This window comes from Tursiops truncatus, chromosome 4 (genome assembly GCF_011762595.2).
Source record: "Tursiops truncatus isolate mTurTru1 chromosome 4, mTurTru1.mat.Y, whole genome shotgun sequence".
NCBI classification, from domain to species: Eukaryota; Metazoa; Chordata; class Mammalia; order Artiodactyla; family Delphinidae; genus Tursiops; species Tursiops truncatus.
This window is the reverse complement of record NC_047037.1, coordinates 113,486,242-113,508,064: the sequence shown is the minus strand read 5'-3', so window position 1 is coordinate 113,508,064 and position 21,823 is coordinate 113,486,242. Positions and strand designations below refer to the sequence as shown.

The window sequence follows — 21,823 nt, the reverse complement described above, 5'->3', positions numbered from 1 at the left end:
CATAAGCGCTTGAGGATTTTTTTTTTTTTAATTACTGATGGCTGGCTCCCATCTCTAGAAAATCTAATTTGATTGTTCAGAGTAGGACGTGGGTATTGAGAGCTTTAGAATGCTCCCAGGTGATTTTAATGCTCAGCAAAGCTTGAGAACCATTGGAGAGACATTCTAGGCAGATGGAGAAGGCCAGTGGTAAGATGAAGCTCAGCAGAAACTTAATAAAGCTGAAAGTTCGGGTACTGCTGAGAGCGGGGAGCTGGGGAGTCATGTGCGACAGGAGACTGGAGAGCTGGGAAAGAAGAAGCGGTCTATGCCGGGCTTTGTAGGCCATGTTACCGATTTAGGTTTTTGCTGAATGGTGATGGGCAGCCGTTCACGTCTTTCCCTAGAAATGTCCCCAACATACACATTTTTCTCCCAGAAAAGCATGAAGCATGAACAGGATCGACTGCTCTTTTTTTTTTTTTTTTTTGCATATTTTGACCTGTCTGTACCTTTAAATGAACAGGAATAATTTTTGAGATCAAGGGACATGACAGAAGCTGAAAGCTTTTCTTTTTTTCCAGGCTTAAGTTACCACAAAACTGGAAAATGTATAAAACTATCAAAATGGTTCTTAAACAATCATTAGGTAAACCTCCCACCCTCCTGGTCTCCCAGCCACCAAAGGCAGATCTGAGCTGACTATACTGCAGTGAGTTTTTGAATATATATATATATATATATTATATTATAGTATAGTATATATATTTTATATATATATAAATTTAATTTTTAGAGCAGTTTTAGTTTCACAGTAAAATTAAGAGGAAGGTACAGAGGTTTTCCATACACCCCCTGTCCCCCACACATGCGTAGCTGCCCCATAATCAGCATCCTCCACCAGAGAGGTACCTTTGTTACAACTGATGAATCTACACTGACAATCATTGTCATTCAGAATCCACAGTTTACATTACGATTTACTCTTGTTATACATTCTGTGTGTTTGGACAAATGTATAATGACATGTACCCATCGTTACAGTATCTTACAGAGTGTTTTCACTGCCCTAAAAATTGTCTGTGCTCCACTTGTTTATCTCCGCTACCGACCACTGATCCTTTTACCATCTTCCTAGTTTTGCCTTTTCCAGAATGTCATATAAGTGGAATCATACAATATGTAACCTTTCAGATTGGCTTCTTTCACTTAGTAGCAGGCAGTTAAGCTAATTCCATGACTTTTCATGGTCTGGTAGCTCATTTCTTTTTTGACGCTGAATAATACGCCATTATCTGGACGTACCACACTTCCTTTATCCATTCATGTACTGAGGAAGATCTTGGTTGCTTCCAAGTTTGGGCAGTTATGAATAAAACTGCTATAAACATCTGTGTGCAGGTTTTTATTTGGATGTAAATTTTCAACTCCTTTGGGTAAGTACCAAGGAGCTTGATTGCTGGTGGGAAATTCTTACTAATACTGATGTCCAGGCTTAAATCAGTCAATTTAGGGGTGATAGGTAGGCATAATTTTTGAGGTCCCACAGGTGATTCCTATGTTTAACCAGAGTTGATAACCACTGATCTACTGGATAAATCATTTCAAATTTAATGGAACTTTGGACATACTGATCTTCAGGCTGAACTGGAATCGCCGGTGTTTTGGAACTGAGGGGACGTTAAAATGAGATATTTGTCTGAGTATACTCTCTTCACAGAATAGAGATAAGTTCTTTCAAGGCAGATCCAATGAAAGGAAACAGCTTCCAGAATGCTTGGTGATAAGATGACAGAATCCCTGCCTCCTCTGGAAGTTTGCCATAGACGGTATCACATCTACCATACTGCAATTTCAAGTCTGTCATTCAGGATCTAATGTTAAACGTTTGTACCTCCATTTCTTGGTTCTGATTATTTTCCCACATTTATGTCAAGCCCACCCAATTTTATCAAAGCCTCTGATTTTCTAGACTTCCGTTAACACTCAGAGTCTATACATCAAGAGAAGACAAAGAAATCGGCAAACAAAAGAAGTAAAGGAAGTTTGTACGGAATAGAAAGGGAAGGAAAAAGACCTTGAATGTGGGTAGAAAGGAGAAAAACAGACCATGGGATAGAAGGCACATTGACATGAAGAGGCATAGTTATGAAGGTCAGAGAGCCAGAAGAGTCACTGGACACATGCCAAGAAGGTGGAGAAACCAGGCAGCAGATGCAGGAGCTTGTCAGGGGGCAGCTACCCAAGGAGGCAGGGCATTAAGCTTCCGCGGGCTGTTCAGCAAAGCCTAGCCTCCTCAAGCAAATAACAAGTGGCATTAGAACCCTCAGAGGATTCAGTGATAGGGAAATGGACCCTTTTGGGTGAAGAATTCCAGGGAAATTCTGAAGGCTGTGACACAGATGTAGGGAAATTCTCAGCATGAATTGAGCAATATTGAAACAAAGTTTGAAAGGTAGAGATCAGAATGAGTGTTAGAACCATACCAGCCAGCACCAGGGGAAACAGAGGATCATTTAATAATAATCCCTAGGAACTCAAGCATGTAAAATGATTTTCTAAAGGTCAAAGTTGGTAGATTATACCTTTCACCTCCAATAAATTTCAGAGCTGGAAAGGAACTCCTGAATCATCCAGCCCAAACCCCTCATCTAACAAATGAGAAAATGAAGGCTATAAGTGATTTGCCAAGCTAAGGAATTTTGGAGAGGTAGGCCTAAGAATCCAGACTGCTTCGCTCACAGGCCCTTTGCCTTCTAACTGCTGCCCTCAGATCAGGGCAACATAGAAGGAGACTGAATTGCTGTGGGAAAGGTTTACATCAGTCATGGAAAATGGTAATGAAGATTATTTTACCCTGTGCAAGTATAATGTTTGAAGTAGGTGGATCCTAACAGTCACAGCTGACTAAATAGCGAGTTACCATCAGCAAAGCAGTGAACAGAATAGCTTGGTGGGGTTCAGGAGAGTTGAGTTCAATTTTTTTTTTCTGTTATGGATAAAGTCGTCATTCTTTCATACATGTGCTCATCTGTGCCTCCTATACACATGCAGTGTGCTTGGCACTGTAGATTAGATAATGTAAGAGACTATGCCCTTAAAGTGCTACAGTTAGTGTGGAAGATTAGATATATATGTACATAATTACAGTAAAACACTGATTATAAAGAACTGTGCTCTAATGTCTAGTTCAGTGATACTAGATTAACAGCCAGGGAATCTGAGAAGGTGGAAGTGTTGAACTACGGAGCCAAGGAACTTTCATGGAAAAAAAGAAAAAGAATTTGAACTAAATACTGAATGCTAAGTAGGATGTGTATGGCAGAGAATAGGGAGAAAGCATTTTAGAAGAGGGAAAAGAGAGGCACGCATGAATAAAAGTAATGCTCTTTCGCTGAACGTGAAACATTATTGAAAATAAGGTTGGGAAAGTGAGTTGGAATTAGATCCAGGCAAACCTAAAATATTGGACTAAGTATGTTTATATTGCCATTGAAATCAAGGAGAGGAGGCACTGAAATAGATGGAGATGGTAGGGTTAGTATCGGGATGTGTTTTAGGAAAAGCAACTTAGGAGAGAGTCGAGGGTAATTTGGAGAGAGCGAATAAAGAGCAAAAGTCTGGAAAAGTGTTAGGGCATGATTGCAAAATTAGTTCAGGCTGATAGAAAGTGGAACTTAGAAAGGCAGCTGTACAAATGGAGATTATGACATAGAAGGCATTGCAGATGAATAGCAGGCAAGGTCTGCCAACTAGATGGAAGTAAAAAAAGGAAGATGGAGACTCCAACTTACTTCAAAGATTCTGAGTCTGGGTGACACCAAAGAAGGCAGATTCATGAAATAAATATGGAATGCGAATATTTCTATAACACTCATCATATTCTCGTACTGTAAAAAAATTCCTCATTCTTTCTTTTCGTAAACATATAAATCTGCCATCCATGTTATATATTCTGTATACACAACATGGACACCAATGCATATGCTGTATCTTTATTCACTTTTGCAGATTAGCGTAGATTCAGAGCCAAAGAGAAATTGACACAGAATTAAATATACTGTGCAGTGGTGAAATCACTTTTATTATTGCTTTTGTTCAAGCTATTGACACTGCCTAGAGTTTTATCATTTGCAAAGCTGCCTTATATATTCCAAAATATATTCTTAAAAAAAGTTACTTAGTGAGTTAATTTAGTCTATAGAGCAGCCACTCAGGATTGAAGAGAATCTATAGTAGTTTACAATTCAAGCTCTAACTAGATATTTAGGCAGGGACCCAAAGAGATGGTTATTCCTTCTAATTCAATTTAGTACAATGTAGGGAGCATGAATGTAGGAGCCCAACCCATCTGTTCTTTTTTTTTTCTTCTAATTTTATAAAGAGGTTGTTTCTACATCAGTCTTTGGAATTTTTAGTTCTGTCTTTGCTGCGCTACAAAAAATACTGATGTCAAAAGGCTGAAAGAAAACAAATTGTTTTTAAGAGGAAGAAGAAATTGTGGTACATTAAACCTAGTCATTTTCCCATTTAGGTGGTAGTCCTTACTTTTTAAATAAACCACACGTGATCTTTTACTTCCTCTCTCTCTGCTTCAGTCATTTTCATTAAAACCTCGACATTTTACATAATGAGTATTTCCAGAATTTCTTTATAAGAGAGGTTTAGGGACTACAATCTAGCTGAAATAGAGAGGTTGGGGGACTTGTCTTAAACCTACATCGGAACAATAGATGCATTTAAAAATTTAGATATGTTACTGATTTAAAATGATAACAGAGTTCTCTAAAGATGCATTTATTAATACTTTCCATAATACTTTTAAAGACCCCAATTTCCCAGTGAATTTTATTATTATTACTATCATTATTGTCAGGATAGTTATTAACAGTGATTGGGAGAGGTGCAAAGCAAATTCCCACCATTGCTGATAATGTAATCAATTGCATTAGCAAAGTGCAGTTTATAAATGATTCTCAGTAGTGGCTCCTAGTTATTTCTGTGTAACCTCCATTCACTCTTCCGTGTTTGTATGTGCATGCATTGCTCCAAAATGACAAAGTTATATAAATATATTTTATACAGAGATCCATGTATTTATTCACTTATCAATCCATCCACTCCGCAAATATTTGAGTTCCTATCATACATATAGTTGTAGATATCTAAATTCACATGTGAACAGAAACAAAAATAAGTTTTTTATACCATTCATTTGCAAAATAGGCATAGACAGTCAAGTGAAAAATTCCGTTTTCTAGCCCTTGTACCTAGTACAAGTACTCTTAATAATAGTTAAAATGAGACCTTCCTTTTAGTTTACAAGCCAGTCTTCAAATATTATAACTTCAGATATTACTAGAGACACAGTTGGTGGTTAAACACATGACAAACTAAACTGCCCAATTTTGTCACATAGTAGTTGTGTGTCCTCAAGCAAGTTACTTGACCTCAGTCTTCTCATTTAGAAAATGAGGATAATAACAGTACTTACATCACAGGATGGTTGTAAAGATTGATTGAACTAATATATATATAAGTTAGATCAGTGCCTCATTCATAGTGATGGCTTAATTTAACTATGATCGTTTGGACTAAAGCTGTATTTCTCTTCACTAAGCCTACATAAGTATTAGGCTTAACTTTCCCATCTTCCACAATCACTCCTAAAGTATCGTGAGTTGTATTACCTAAGAAAGTAAAACCAATGAATGAATAATCACACCTTTTTTATATATATTTAACGTATATTCTTGGGCTAGAAATTCTTACAATTTATAGTGACGTGGACACCAAATCTAGGGGATAATGCCAGATTTCCAAATCTCTTCTCTACCGTGTTGCAGCTCACTGTATTAGTTTGAAAGATTTAAAATCAACTGTAATTTCAGGCACTTAATGGAAAATACACTAAGTATTCTCTAAGTGATAAAAATAAAATAATGCATTAATACAGCTGAAATATATACTTGGAAGGAAGCCATAGCAGCTGGCTATGACCTTTTTATTGAGAAAGTGACCCAGAAAATGGACAAGGAGATTTCATCATTTATTTCCCACTTCTAAACCAAAGTCTTAGATGCCTTTAAATCCCCATTGGGTAAAGTTGGCTTTTGGTTGATTACGAAATACCAATTAAGCCAGGGAATACTGTATCTTTCCTGTTCAGATTTTTTTCATCAGCATCTAATAGAAAGCAGCACTTATATTTCTTTCCTTAAAATGAACAATAGCCTTTATTTTTAATCCCTCCATAGCTGGAATTCATGGGATTTACTATGCTACCAACTTTGAAGGTAGATCTTGCTAATTCCCTCAGAATACACATTTGATTCTGGGCTAACCCACAGTAGTACCTCCATGCCATGTTCCTTCTATATTTCTACAAAGTATGATAAATTAAATTGTATGTACAGAGTACCATGTTGAATTGAAAATATTCCTAGAATATTTTTCATGTTTGAATATGGATTGCTCAGGGTTACTCAGTGCATGAGTTGTTTAATGAGTAACAAAGAACAAGATAAATGAAGCTCTTTGATCAACTGTGGAAGGCAAAAATTACCAATTCGTATGTTTGTTTTTATGATAAGGTAAAAAGATTGTTTTGTCATCATTTTTATTCCTATGGAAAATGTAAATATTCCATGTTTACAACAGAGTGAAAATGTATCCACTTACTCATGGAACTATTAGAAAGCATCTACTGTGTAGACTTACGAAATAATCTGTGTGTCTTGCCTTCACAGTGCTTACAATTGAGTAGGGAAGAAAGATATATAAGAAGACAAAATATAGAGGCAAGAGCTAAGGATAAGTCGAGGTTACCCTGGGGACACTGAAGCTGCCACTTTAAGATCATTAAATATTTTGAGAAGAATTAAATCTCAGTCTCACCTTTGTAAGGAGGGGTAGTGCTGGGCTCCCTTTACAAATGAAATGCGGAGTGATAGAAAATGGACTGATATAGTTTGCTGTAATGGAATAGCTCTCCTTCTCAACATCAAGTAACATGTCTTATAGGTGTCCTTAAAGTTTAATCCTATAAATATTCTACTTCATTAAGCATAAGGACCAGACATGGACATATGCCACTAGTGTCCACTTTCCTTCAGAGATTTAGGGTGATGAGAAGATAAAGGGTCTGCTTACCAGATGGAGCTTGTCAGATTAGCAATTGGAGCAGAGTAAATATCGCTGTCATATTGTTTTTTGAAGCACAAAGAACCCCCTTTGTATAACGCATGTGCATATTTAATAGTTTAAAACAAAACAACTCAGCAGAAGGTTGGCTGGTGGTGTACCTCTAGCCGAGTGGCCATTGCCTGAAGGCACGTTTCTGCTTTCCTCATAATAGGGAACATTAGCAACCAGTGGCTTGAGAAGTGCAGAGCCAGATAAGTCTCTTGGGGCCCAGTCGGCCACATGAAGTTAGAGCCGTTAGACACAGCAATGAGATTACTGCTCCAGAAAGGGTTTACCACATATATTACCACATAGACCTTGCAGGGCTGCCAGCTCACTCGACTTACAAATGTCAAACATGATTTAAAAGGTTATTATGCTATCACGAGGGAAGGAGTATGATTTTCCATCACTGAAATTTCTATTTCATTCTGTTGCACATTCTGCATCTCACAAAGTCCAGTATTGCTAAATAACCTGCTTTTATCCTTAATAAGTGTTTTATGGACCTTAAACTGGAAGAACCATTTTCACTTTATTTGTATTAGGAAATTTTATCTTTTTCTGGTCAAACAGCAGTGTGATAAATTTGGTATGTGCATCTATGTATTGTGCTTAGAAGATTGTTCTTACGAAGGGAGTAAATGTATTTGTAATATGTCAGTTGGGGAGAGGATACCTAAGTAAGCTGTAGTTTTTGGCAAATGCATTTATAAGCCTGCAGTATTTCGCACTAAAATGATCAGATGAAGTTTTCTATATTGCATTATTTATTTGTCTTTGGGTTTTGTTACAACTGGTCTTTAAATAGTCTGCTTTCCCAGTTCTTTCACCCCTTGGGGAATATTTATTTGCTTGTAAGGACTCTACCAGTCGTCCTCCATCATGAGTTAATTTGAACACAGTTATATTTGAAAAGTTGCTCAATAAAAGTAGATGGCTGTTCTACTTTGATTTTAAGGACATTTTGACCCATGGCTTGCAACATTTGAAAAATAAATAATCTTTGAGTATAGCTGTTAAAATATGCAATAAACATCAGATAGTCGATGTGAAATTTTTAAACACTGCATTCATAAAAGAGGTTAGACAAGGGGTTTCAACTGCCATTGTGGAAGCATTCTTCACTAGATTTCCTAGCAAATCATTGTGATTGCCTTTTCTGAGTGTTAGACTATAAGACTGAAGGTTGCCTACATATCCAAGTCCCAGAATGTGCCATGCACAGCAATATGTTAGCGCTGTAGGCTGACACATTTGGGGATGGTGTTCTCAGGTAAGATGTAAAAAGGGCAGAAGAGTACAGTCTATGGTATTGAGATATTGTCAGTTTTTCCCTTTATCTCCAAGTCTAAAATGTTAAATTGAAATCTGCAAATTCACTCATGTTCACATGGCACTATCAAAATTAAATTAAAGCCCATGGTAGAAAGCATTCTCAGCCTGAAGGATAACATCTTTGCTCCAAGTTCAGTATCTATTTTAAAATTATCATTTGTCATAAGTACAAAAAAAGTCACAAAAGAAGAAAACTAAAACTACTTTGAATTTTAAAAAAGTATTAGACTTCCATGTGAAAATAATATAAAAAAAAAAACTATTTTTTCAAAGTTTTCCAGAGTATGAAATTAGCTTTATAATATTTAAATGAGAGTGAACTGGAATATCAACCTAAGAATTTACGTGTGTTTGTGTGTATCTTTTATTCTTCTTCAGAAAAAAAAAAACTGAATATATTTATTTCAGGTAACTTCTTTATTGTTCTAAAAATATATTCATAAGACATGGGAGTATTTTAGGTTTAGAAATAATGAGAACATCCTATTTCTCCTTTTCTTCCACATAGTAACAATAAAAGTAGAAGAATCATTTTAAATAGTAAATGAAAATAAATATATTTGTTTTAGTTTTGAAGTTTGCTCAAATAGTGAATTTACTACAATGATATATGTATACAGTAACCAATACTATATTTATGTAAGTATCAGATTTTAAAAGAACCTTCTTTAAATACTTCAAAATATTATTGTATTCTAATTGTATAGAAACTCCCTTTCACAAATCTCTCATTTTTTTTTGAGAGCTCTATTAGTATGTATGGTATACAATTTGATTAATAAAATATAAGTACATGTTTACACCTTTTTGAAGTATTCAATTATTTGGGCAAAGCAAAGTATATGTATAACCTCAAAGTTATAAAGTGTGATCATTAATATGATGAAATATATCTCACATTAAATTATACAATACAATAAAAGTGTTTCTTCAATCTTAGCTTCTGTTAAAATAAACATATATTTAAAAAATGCAATGTGACTATTTTAAGAGGTAAGTTCACTAATAGACCAATAAACTATTTTCTGAAAGCTAAATTGAGTTTTGAAAATAAATATTCTTTAAAAGAGATGGAGATATAAACCATATAACATAAAACTTGTTTTTGTCAGTCTGTATGTGGGGTAAATTTATCTTCCCATGGTTCTATAATAACAAAATAATTAACTGACATCTCTTAGTTTAGTTCAAGAGTTAGAGGAATGTATTATCCTAGAAACTTTGTTTTCAAAGGTCATTAGAACATTTATTTAGAAACCTTAGCCTGAAAATCAAATGTCATGCTTATATTGTTTTGCTCCTATCAGGAACAAAGGCATTGTGTGTGAAGGACATTATTTCTGCATTTGACAATATAGAGTATCACTTTTCATTCTAGTTATCCTTGAAAAATGTTCAATAAATGCATCCTTGCCACCTTGGACCCTGCCTCAAAATGGATACCTTATCACCTTAAACATCTTATTTTACAAAACAGTCGCAGCTTTAAACATGCATAACATAGCTGTCTGGAAAATACAGTACATTGAGTGTTTCTGACAACTAAACTTCATTGGATGAGAAATCAAGTTACTCTTGCAGCCTTGTCTCAGCTTACAGATTTAGTTCATATATGTTTGGGTGGTATGAAAGTGATGATGGGGAGACACCAGGTTGGTATTTTTCTGTGTTCAAATAGAAGTGTTCTGTTGGAACCAAGTAACCTGACACTAATATTATTTCTTAATATCAGAAAATTATAGATTAGGATATATTCTGTGGAATTTAAGTCAACTGTTTGAAAACAGAGTTTATCATTTTGGCCAAGGGTTGCGAACTAAAAAGCATCAGGGGCCAAGTGAGTAAAATTAATGTGGGTGGACTGCAGTGAAATGGACAGTCAATGCCCTGAATAAAGACAGGCACATTTTCTTTAAACACTGGGTGTAAACCTTACCCAGGGCTCTCACTTCTGACAGCTTGACGAGGTTCTAATCACTCGACTAATTATGACTAATCAGGATTTTCAGTAAAGGGGGGGGGGGGAGTAGGGATATTTTTGTCAAATTTGAGAAACATATGAAATTTCTCTTGGGAACAACATGAGTTAAATTAAAAATATTAACTATAAGTAAGTTGGGTAGAAGAGATTTTAACTTGATTAAAGGAGAACATTTCGTTTTTTTTCTACTAAACTGCATTCATACAAAGAGTACATATTCGGGCTTCCCTGGTGGCGCAGTGGCCGATGCAGGGGACACGGGTTCGTGCCCCGGTCCGGGAAGATCCCACATGCCGCGGAGAGGCTGGGCCCGTGAGCCATGGCCGCTGAACCTGCGCGTCCGGAGCCTGTGCTCCGCAACGGTAGAGGCCACAACAGTGAGAGGCCCGCGTACAGCAAAAAAAAAAAAAAAAAAGAGTACATATTCAATGTGTACAAAAGGAAACCTAAATGTAAGCATTAATTTGAAAATTTTCAGAAAATGTGGTATTCATTCTTTTCATGCTAGAAGTAACAAGTTTAAGCCAAATATTAAGTCATATTCTATGTAGGCAGGAAGATCTTATTTAAATTCCCTGGACTTTGGGGGATTTTGATTCACACTACCATTATCAGTTTTCTAGTGATATATGAATAAAATTGAATTAAAAGATAAACACCAAGACATAGTTAGATGTTCATGGGAGAATATCTAGTGGAAGAAAGAACCTCTAAGTAGCCTAGGACTCTAAAAGTTGTGCCAGTGACTTTGGACACATCCTAAGAGACTGGAATGAAGAGGACCTGGAAAGAGAAACAGAGATATCTGGATGCAAGATACTAGATGTAGATACTAGAGTATCCGCTGAAGAATTTAAATAGGGCTATTTCTGACCATTCTTGTGTTATCATAACTTTATGGAGCTAGGACAGACTAGTAAAGATGATCGGTGCCTGTCAACTTCAATGAAATGGATGTGACCAAGAAATTCTGTAATTTCAGTAATATTTAAAATTCCTATATCTGTATACAAAGGCATTATTTCATCCACCCTCTTCAAAATGTGTAGGTAATTTGGGAATACTGCATTTTTCTCAGATTAAGAAACTCAGTACCTAGAGAAGTTAAAACAGCTGACCACATGGTCATGCGTACAGTAAATAGCTGATTTGGGATTAGATCCAAGGTGTTTAATATTATTTCCACCATAAATCAGGAGGATAAATGAATACTGGGTCCTAATTCTGACTCTACTAAAGCGACCCATAGGCATATATTTCTAAACTTGGCTGGTATTATTGTCTGCAATAGTAGCTCTTAACCTTGACAGCACATTAGAATTACCTGGGGACCTTAATTAAAAATACCAATTGCTTCTCCCCATCTAAGACCTCCCCACCCAAGACCAATTCAATCAGGATCTCTGTGGTTGGGATCAAGTCATCAGTTTGGGGAGGTTTTTAAATCCCAATTAATTCCTGTTTATAGCCAGGATTGAGAAACATTGGTTTAATATCTAAAAAACCAAAATTTATTTTCCTTCTATTTTATTTTCGTATGCATTCTAATGTATATTGGTAGCTATTAACCCATATGTTATGTACTCACAACATATAAATATATACATACATCCTTCACAGAAATACAGTTTCTGTGCTTAATTATTCTTCCCAAATACAAATTTAGGGGATTCCGGAGAAATGCAAAATATGAAGCCAATTAGAAGGAAAAGTGGGAAAGATGCTTCTTTTGTGGGGCAGCGGGGTGGGGGGGAGAGGAGAGGGGGTTCTTTTTTCTAAAAATTTTGTTGAAGTATAGTTGACTTACAATGTTGTATTTAATTTCTGCTGTACAGCAAAGTGACTCACTTATAGATATATAGATGTAGATATACTTTTTCATATTCTTTTCCATTATGGTTTATCACAGGATATTGAATACAATTTCCTGTGCCATACAGTAGGACCTTGTTGTTTATCCATCCTATATATAATAGTTTGCATCTGCTAATCCCAAACTCCCAATCCTTCCCTCCCCCATCCCCCTCCCTCTTGACAACCACAAGTCTGTTCTCTATATCTGTGAGTCTGTTTTTGTTTCATAGATATGTTCATTTGTGTTGTATTTTAGATTCCACATATAAATGATATCATATGGGATTTGGCTTTCTCTTTCTGACTTAACTTCACATAGTATGATAATCTCTAGGTCTATCCATGTTTCTGCAAATGGCATTATCATGGTGTGTGTGTATATATATAAATATACACATCTTCTTTATGCATTCATGTGTCAATGGACATTTAAGTTTTGTCAATGGACATTTAAGTTGTCTCCATGTCTTGGCTATTGTAAATAGCGCTGCTATGAATATAGGGGTGCATGTATCTTTTTGAATTATAATTTTGTCTGGGTATATGCCCAGGAGTAGGATTGCTGGATTATATGGCAACTCTGTTTTTAGAGTTTTGAAGAACCTCCATACTGTTTTCCATAGTGACTGCACCAGTTTACATTCCCGTCAACAGTGTAGGAGGGTTCTGTTTTCTCCACACCCTCTCCTGCATTTATTATTTGTAGACTATTTAATGATGGCCATTCTGATGGGTGTGAGGTGGTACCTCACTGTAGTTTTGATTTGCATTTCTCTAATAATTAGCGATGATGAGCGTCTTTTCATGTGCCTATTGTCTATCTGTATGTCTTCTTTGGAGAAATGTCTATTTAGATCCTCTGCTCATTTTTTTTTTTTTTTTTTTTTTTGTGGTATGCAGGCCTCTCACTGTTGTGGCCTCTCCCGTTGCGGAGCACAGGCTCCGGACGCTCAGCGGCCATGGCTCATGGGCCCAGCCGCTCCGCGGCATGTGGGATCCTCCCGGACCGGGACATGAACCCATGTCCCCTGCATCAGCAGGCGGACTCTCAACCACTGAGCCACGAGGAAGCCCTTCTGCCCATTTTTTGATTGGGTTATTTGGGTTTTTGTTATTGAATTGTAGGAGCTGTTTGTATATTTTGGAAATCAAGCCCTTGTCAGTTGCATCATTTGCAAATATTTTTTCCCATTCTGTGGGTTGTCTTTTCATTTTGTTTATGGTTTCCTTTGCTATGCAAAAGCTTATAAGTTTGACTAGATTCCATTTGTTTATTTTTGCTTCTATTTCTATTGCCTTGGGATACTGACCTAAGTAAACATTGGTATGATTTATGTCAGAGAATGTTTTGCCTATATTCTCTTCTAGGAGTTTTATGATGTCTTGTCTTATATTTAAGTCTTTAAGATATTTTGAGTTTATTTTTGTGTATGGTGTGAGGGTATATTCTAGCTTCATTGATTTACATGTGGCTGTCCAATGGGAAAGGTGCTTCTTTTGTGTGTGTGTTTGCATTTTGTTTGTTTGTTTGTTTTGCTAGATTCTGGTGTTTGAATCTAGAGGGAGTGAAAAAGCTTCTGTTGATTGTCTACAGTGTGCTTAGTGCTTCATACTTACAGAGAGATTCCTTCTTCCACACTGCCCTGGAAGAAGCCACTGGATAATGATGTAAGGCTCATAATTAGAATCGCCAGATTTAACAAAATAAAGATATTTGTACTGAATTTGATCATCTGGCAACCCTATTTCTAAGAGCTTGGTTCTCAAGTTAATCTCTGAACCAGTGTTTTTAGCTTCCTACCCAGATGAGTAAAGGCAACTGCCCTGCCTGCAAAAGACAAAATGTCATCCTTCCCATCTCTAGAGATAGTAACCTAGCTGCAACCTCAGGAAGAATCAACCCCAGGAAGAATCAAACATTTATATCAGCAAGAACCACATTTGTGTATGCAGTTCTGTGGAAAGGCCCACAGGGAGATGACTGTGATATTTAAAGCAGTGATACTTGAAAAACAGCAAGAGTAAGGCCTCGATGTCAGTGTTAGAAGTGATTTCCTTCATTCCTTAATATAAATTCTTCCTCTGGACAACTCATAGTAAATCAAAGTGGGGAAGTGGTATCAGACCTTAGCTCTTCCTTCCATTAAAAAAGTTTAAAGACTTCAAGTTCAATTTCTATGTACTATCTAGGATGGACATCCAGAGATTCTTTATTCAGAGTAAGATGGCTTCTCCTATGATTCCAGTGACTGAGAGAAGAAATTTTCCCCTTATTTTAAATTTCTTTCAGTGGATCACATATCAAATTTTAAGTACACATAAACTCAAATCTAGAACACATTTATGGAAAAAATTAACTGTCTTTTTAGGAATCTAAATATAAACATATAATAAAATTGAGTCCCTATTTATAGCCTGAAAAGAAGTTTTAGATTGAAAAGAAGTTTTAGATTAAGTTATATTCTCTACATCTCTAAACAGAGAGTTGCAGGTGGTTGAAAACCTATGAGAAATTAAAGTGAGAAAGATATTTTTGGAGACCCTTTTAGGAGAAATGAATTTCTTTTTTGCATCCTAAGAACGCCAAAGCAGACAAGAAAGCAAGACAATGGCTCCAATTCTGTTTGGAGCATAAAATCTCCGCAACTGAGGATATATGCGTAGAAAAGATTTTGTCTCTGTCTACTCATTTGTTGTTCCGTTCAAATCTGGTTCTAAAAAGAAAAAGAAAAACATATTCACTTCCAGAGAGAGCAACTGTATCTTTCAGAAAAACTGTGAATTTCTTTCCACTTGAGATGTCTTAAAATTAAATGGTATTGCAAAAACTTATATAATCTTGTTTCACTTAAGACTCAAGGTCTGTTATCAGAACAATTACTTATTCAGTATCCTGATAGATAAAAAAAATAATTTAGAACAGCATTTTATTCTATGACCATGATTTACCAGTTCAATGTCTTACCATTTAAATATACAATTCAGTGTGCATAGTAGTGATGAGCTTTAAATGAAAAAAAAAAAAAAGCAACACCATAATGGATTAAGTCTGATATAGCCTTTTTGTCATGAGTAAAGAGGCTAATGTAATATAAGCACTCATGAGTAATCAGATGTCTTCTGATGAGTAAATTGAAATGTCATAGCAGAAGTAATCCACCACACATTTTATTATGAATTTCTGTGGGTAGGTTTAAATTCATTTTCTGACTCATTTAATTTATTAAATCAAAGCAAAATCTAGATGCATGAAAAAAGCGATTTTGGTAATAAGAGTTTTACCTCAGTGTATGTATTGGTTTCTAATTTTTTCTTTTCCTCATCAGCTGACTGGACTGTGATTTGTGCAACCATTCTTTGCAGCTTTGTTTCTGGCTTTTGCCAAAGACGCCACAATTACATACAACAAGCACTTCCAATAATATTGTAGGATTCTATGTACACTAGAAATAACCTAGTGTTTTCAATAGCTCTGATCAAATTTATCTTTGACATGATTTCTCAGTTTCCGTAGATGAGCCATATTTTTGCACAACTGGATTTTACAAGACACAGTCAATTAGGGATATAGGAGGCTATTTAATTGACTTCTACTGTTTTCCTCTTATCATCTTTGGTAAGAATGTAACTGCTGAAAATATTTTGAAGCCACTGGGTCAATGATTAAAAACAAAAAGGAGTTAGTATGTAATAAAAGTCCTCATACAGCATACATCATGGCCATCATTATCCCCCATAGAACACTGGAATTCAACTGAATTCACTTCAATAAAACAAAGCTACCTCTTTTGTTGTTGCATTGTTTTTTTTAATTAATTATTTAACTTTTAGTTTATGTATAATATTGTATAAATTACATGTGTACAATATAGTGAATCACAATTTTAAAGATTATACTCCATCTATAGTTATTATACAATATTTGGTATATTCCCTGTGTTGTATAATATATCCTTGTAGCTTATTTTATACCTAATAGTTTACACCTCTTAATCCTCTACCCCCATATTGTCCCTCCCCCTTCCCTCTCCCCACTGGTAACCAGTAGTTCTCTATATCTGTCAGCGCTATCATACAGTATTTGTCTTTCTCTGTCTGACTTATTTCACTTAGCGTAATGCCCTCCAAATCCATCCATATTGCTGCAAATGACAGGATTTCATTCTTTTTTATGGCTGAGTAGTATTCCATTGTGTATATATATATATATATATATATATATATATATATATACCATATCTTCTTTATCCAGTCATCTGTTAATGGACATTTAGGTGGCTTCCATATCTTGACAACTGTAAATAATGCTGCTATGAACATTGGGATGCATGTATCTTTTCAAATTAGTGTTTTAATTTATTTTTTCTTGGATATATACCCAGGAGTGGAATTGCTGGGTCATATGGTAGTTCTATTTTTAGTTTTCTGAGAAACCTCCATACTGTTTTCCACAGTGGCCGCACCAATTTACATTCCCACCAACAGTGTATGAGTGTTCCCTTTTCTCCACATCCTCTCCAGCATTTGTTATTTGTGTTCTTTTTGATGATAGCCATTCTGACAGGTGTGAGGTGATATCTCATTTTGGTTTTTATTTTCATTTCCCTGATGGTTAGTGATGTTGAGCATCTTTTCATGTGCCGGTTGGCCATCTGCATTTCCTCTTTGGAAAAATGCGTGTTGAGTTCTTCTGCTCATTTTTTAATCAGGGTGTTTGGTTTTTTTGATGTTGAGTTGTATGAGCTGTTTATATATGTTGGATATTAACCCCTATCAGTCATATCATTTGTGAATATTTTCTCCCATTCAGTCGGTTGTCTTTTCGTTTTGTCAGTGGATTTCTTTGCAGTGCAAAAGCTTTTAAGTTTTATTAGGTCCTATTGGTTTGTTTTTGCTTTTATTTCCTTTGTTTTAGGAGATGTATCCAAAAGAGTATTGCTACAATTTATGTCAGAGTGTTCTGCCTACGTTTTCCTATAGGAGATTTATGGTATCCAGTCTTACATTTAGGTCTTTAATCCATTTTGTGTTTGTTTTGTATGTGGTGTTAGAGAATATTCCTAGTTTCATCCTTTTACATGTAGCTGTCCAGTTTTCCCAGCACCATTTATTGAAGAGACTGTCTTTTCTCCATTGTATATTCTTGCCTCCTTTGTCATAGATTAATTGACCATAAGTGGGTTTAACCACTTCTTAACTTCTAAAGGTTCTTGCTCTATATTAGATAGTATGATTTGGTTTAGTATAGATCCCTAATTCTTTTCACAATTAATTGTTCTCTGTTTCAAGCAACTATCTCAATTTCTCATCCTCGTCTCTCAAAACAAATGATTCGGAAAACTTTTATACTTCTTAACATTCTTACCTGCCTTTAGCAGCAGTTATTCATGTATATAAAATCCCGTTGAATTCCAGCTATTTTTCAGGTTATTTCTGTAACGTTTGACACTGTATAAATAAAAGCAGGTACAGAAATGTTTTATTTATTTTTGTTTTTACATGCCTAGGCTATTTTTAACTTTTTATTTTATTTTTTATTAAGGAATAATTGACGTATAATATTATATTACTTTCAGGTGTACAGAGTAATGATTTGGTATTTGTATACACTGGGAAATGATCACCGTAATGAGACTGGTTAACATCGGTCACCATACCTAGTTACATTTATTTTTCTTCTTTTCTTCTTGCAGTGAGGACTTTCAATATCTACTTTCTTAGCAATGTTCAAACATGCAATACTGTATTATTAACTAGTCACCATGCAGTATGTTATTATTTATTTCACAGCTGGAAGTTTGTACTTTTTGACCCCCTTCACCCATTTTGCACCCTCTCAATACCTAGGCTATTTTTAAAACAACTTGTTAGTGACTTCAGGTATGTTTTGATCTCTATCATTTATCATATCATTCATGCATTATTTGCAAATGATGACCTTCATCTGTATTATCTAGAAGCCTTTTATGAAGCCAGATTTATGAATGCCCTTAGAGAAATAGAAAAACTCACATTCCTATATCTAACCCAGAACAGGAGAGAAAACAAATGAGTTCTTTTCGTCTTACCTTTCAGTTCACACATAAACCATGATGGAAGTAGTAAGATAGTAAAATATAAACCCATGTCTCTTTTAAGATTTTTGAGTGAGTGTCTAGACAAGTCTGATAGTTCATCGTTTTTGTTCCCCAGCCATAAAGTATAAGACAGATTCCTCTCACAAGCTAAAGAGTTTAACGACTATATGTTTTCTTATGTTAAACCTTAAATGTCTTAAATGAAAAGCACACAAAGTTTGTATTATTAGTGTGTGAAAATGTCTAACTTGACCCAAAAGAGGAACCAGTCCTTACTCCATCATTAGAGTGAAATAGAAAACTGCACTTCAGAATTCACTGTGTCAGTTACTCATGGAAATGACTGCACACACATTTTTAAAATTCAGAAATCTTAATTATCACCAAATCTATAAATCTACAACTTTTATTCTTCTTGCCTGATGGCTTTTAGAGTCATGCTTAATTTCACAGCTGACAGTACAAAGCTTATCTTCATTTTTTAAAATATCTAATTGGAACTTAGCAGCTGTTTTCAATAAAAGGAAAGGCCTCATATGAATGTGGTGTAGCCTGCTCCACCCTCCGTCAAGGAAAAGATCTAAAGAATAAGATAACGCATGCCTACATTCAACACTTTGGGCACCAAATCTTATTATGTTAGTTGGGATGCGTTAGAAATTCTGTGGTAACAAAAGTTCAAAATTTTCAATAGTTTTAAAAGCAAAACAAAATTTATCACTCTTTATATGCCTATTACAGGTTGGCTGGGGCCTTGCTCTGTTATAGGCATTACCTTTCTTTTATCAGCCAGGGTGAAGGAATATTGAACTCTGGTGACAGTGGCAGAAGGAAAGGACAGTTCCAGAGATTGTTGCATCAGGATAAATATTTCATCCTATAGTAACACATGCCATATTCTCTCACAATTCATAGGCTTCAGGAAGTCACATGGCCATATAAACCCACAAAGAAGTCAGAAGGCAACCTAGTCATGTGTCTGGAAGGAGGGGACAGCCAGAAACATTTGGCCAACAGTGATAGTGATTATACAGATAGTAACTACAAATCTCCAATCTCAGGATAGCCCCATTGCTACCAACCTTATTTAGTCTGGATGCTGATTAACTACATATTTGATGTCTTGACTTTTTCAAAACTGCATCTTGCATTAGCTTCTTCTTCTTTCAGTAGAGTTCTTTTCCATGTATTATTTATGGGTTTTTTTGTCTTAGGTCAAAACAAACATTAGTGAATATGTTATTAGTAACTAAACCCTTAGTGATTATGATATTGATTCAACAGGATTAAATTCTATACATGAAATTCTGCTATCAAAGAGCTCAAGGATATTTCTGACCATTTTACAAGTATTAGCGTAGACTGTGTATCATAGAGTCCTATCATCAGAGGGCTGATAGGGAATTGTTAAAATATATCATTTATTCCTTATATTTCGGCAAGATTGTACACAAAGCATTTATATCAGGCCACTTAGGGTGGGAAGGAAGACAGAGAAATTGTTGTCTTGAAGTTGTTTTATTCAGTTCATTGGAGAGCAAGGCTATCACATAACCTGCTATAGGGCATGTACCTGCAGGCTGTTTTATTAAAATTAAGCTCATCGTTTGGTCTTTTGGCTAGACTTCAGTAACGTATTTACTCTTTTACAACAATTTGAAATCAAATTTCAAATTTTACATGTATCTGCTTAGCTAAATCATTACCATTATTTTGTAAGCTCATGGATATTTTGAGTAATAGTAATAATAAAGAGAATGTGGTACAAGGAGAAGAGTGCTGGACCACACTACTGTGACTTATGAAGTTTACTTAATGTCTCCAAAGCCTCAGTTTCCTCTTCTGTAAAATGGAAACAAAATTGACCTTTTTCAAACTAATAATATGAACTTGGAACTACACAGGGGCTTATTTGCAGAACAGTCTTAGCATAGCTACGTAAATAGAAGCTTCGTGTGACGGTACATAAAGGAGCCCACAATTTTAAATGGAAATTAAATTTCATTATTCAGGCCACACTGATCAAACTACTCTCACGTATTTGAGTTACAAGGTCTGAGGGTGAATGGCATTCTGGGATGAATTCCAACAAGTCTGGGCTTTATTTAATCGAATTTTACAGTGTTGGAACAAACAGTGAATGCTTGTGAAGCTGACTTGTTCTTTTCTTCTTATCTTTGGGATTCTTACTCTAATAAAGTCATAAAAGTTACGAACTAGAAGTGACTTTGAGGTTATATCCTTCAATCCCTTTGCTTACATTTAAGAAAACTGGGCTATTATCAGTTAGGGATTTTATTCAACTGGTAGTAAAAGAGTTCTAAAAGTTAATGTCATATGTAAATTTTCAATTTATGCACCTAAGGTGTTTGCAGATTTCTTGGTCTCCCTCTCATGATTGCCTACATGTTTTGCAAGAAAGTCTGCACAACGTCTTATTTATAGAATAATGAGAATGACAAAAGACTAGAGGCTAGTGAGTCTGTCCGCTTTTTAAGAAGTACCAGTGTGTTTTGCTTACAACTCTATGCCCAGCATTTTCTCACAGGGTCCCACATTGCGATAAGGCTGGGCAGTGTGGTTTTATCATTAATCACATTATGCCTCTCCTCCCCACCCCGAAACTAGGGTTCTATTAATTAAAAAAAAAAAGGAGAATAAAGATATTGCATCAGGGAACTTCCCCGGTGGCACAGTGGTTAAGAATCCGCCTGCCAATGCAGGAGACGCGGGTTCGAGCCCTGGTCCGGGAAGGTCCCACATGCTGCAGAGCAGCTAAGCCCGTGCGCCACAACTACTGAACCTGTGCCCTAGAGCCTGTGAGCCACAACTACTGAGCCCATGTGCCACAACTACTGAAGCCCACACCCCTAGAGCCCGTGCTTCGCAACAAAGAGAAGCTACCACGATGAGAAGCCTGTGCACCGCAATGAAGAGTAGCTTCCCACTGGCCGCAACTAGAGAGAAAGCCTATGTGCAGCAACAAAGACCCAATGCAGACAAAAATAAATAAATAAATTTACAGGGGAAAAAAAAAAGATATTGCATCAGAAACTGGCGGTTTCTGCCATAGAGACCTGTTTTCCTATTATAGATAAAAGTGTTACAGCATTTGTCTTACTTATATTTGCTAGTATGTCTGGGCTGGAATCTCAGCAAACCAGAGTGATAATTAACAAGAGACAGTGTAAATTAAAATTATAGGTTCTAAAAGTGAAACTGACTTAGATTCAAACCAGGGCCACACCATTTGCACAAATTACTTAACATCTTTAAACCTCAGTTTTCCTGTAAGATGAGATGGCACCTCCTTTGCAGGTTCAAGTTCTAAATTAGGTGATACCTGTAAAGTACAATATCTAAAGACAGTGCCTAAAACATAATAATCACTCTGTAAGTAGTTGGTGCT

The 21,823-nt window shown here is 35.8% G+C and overlaps 1 long non-coding RNA gene across 1 annotated transcript in view; it reads left to right on the top strand.

The window, feature by feature from the left end:
• LOC141278495 (uncharacterized) overlaps nucleotides 1-6,780 on the top strand; it is a 61,289-nt gene extending 54,509 nt beyond the window's left edge. The window contains exon 3 of the long non-coding RNA XR_012331256.1: nucleotides 6,729-6,780. This is a non-coding gene — a long non-coding RNA (uncharacterized lncRNA). The remainder of the gene's footprint in view (nucleotides 1-6,728) is intronic.
• Nucleotides 6,781-21,823: the final 15,043 nt, after the last annotated feature.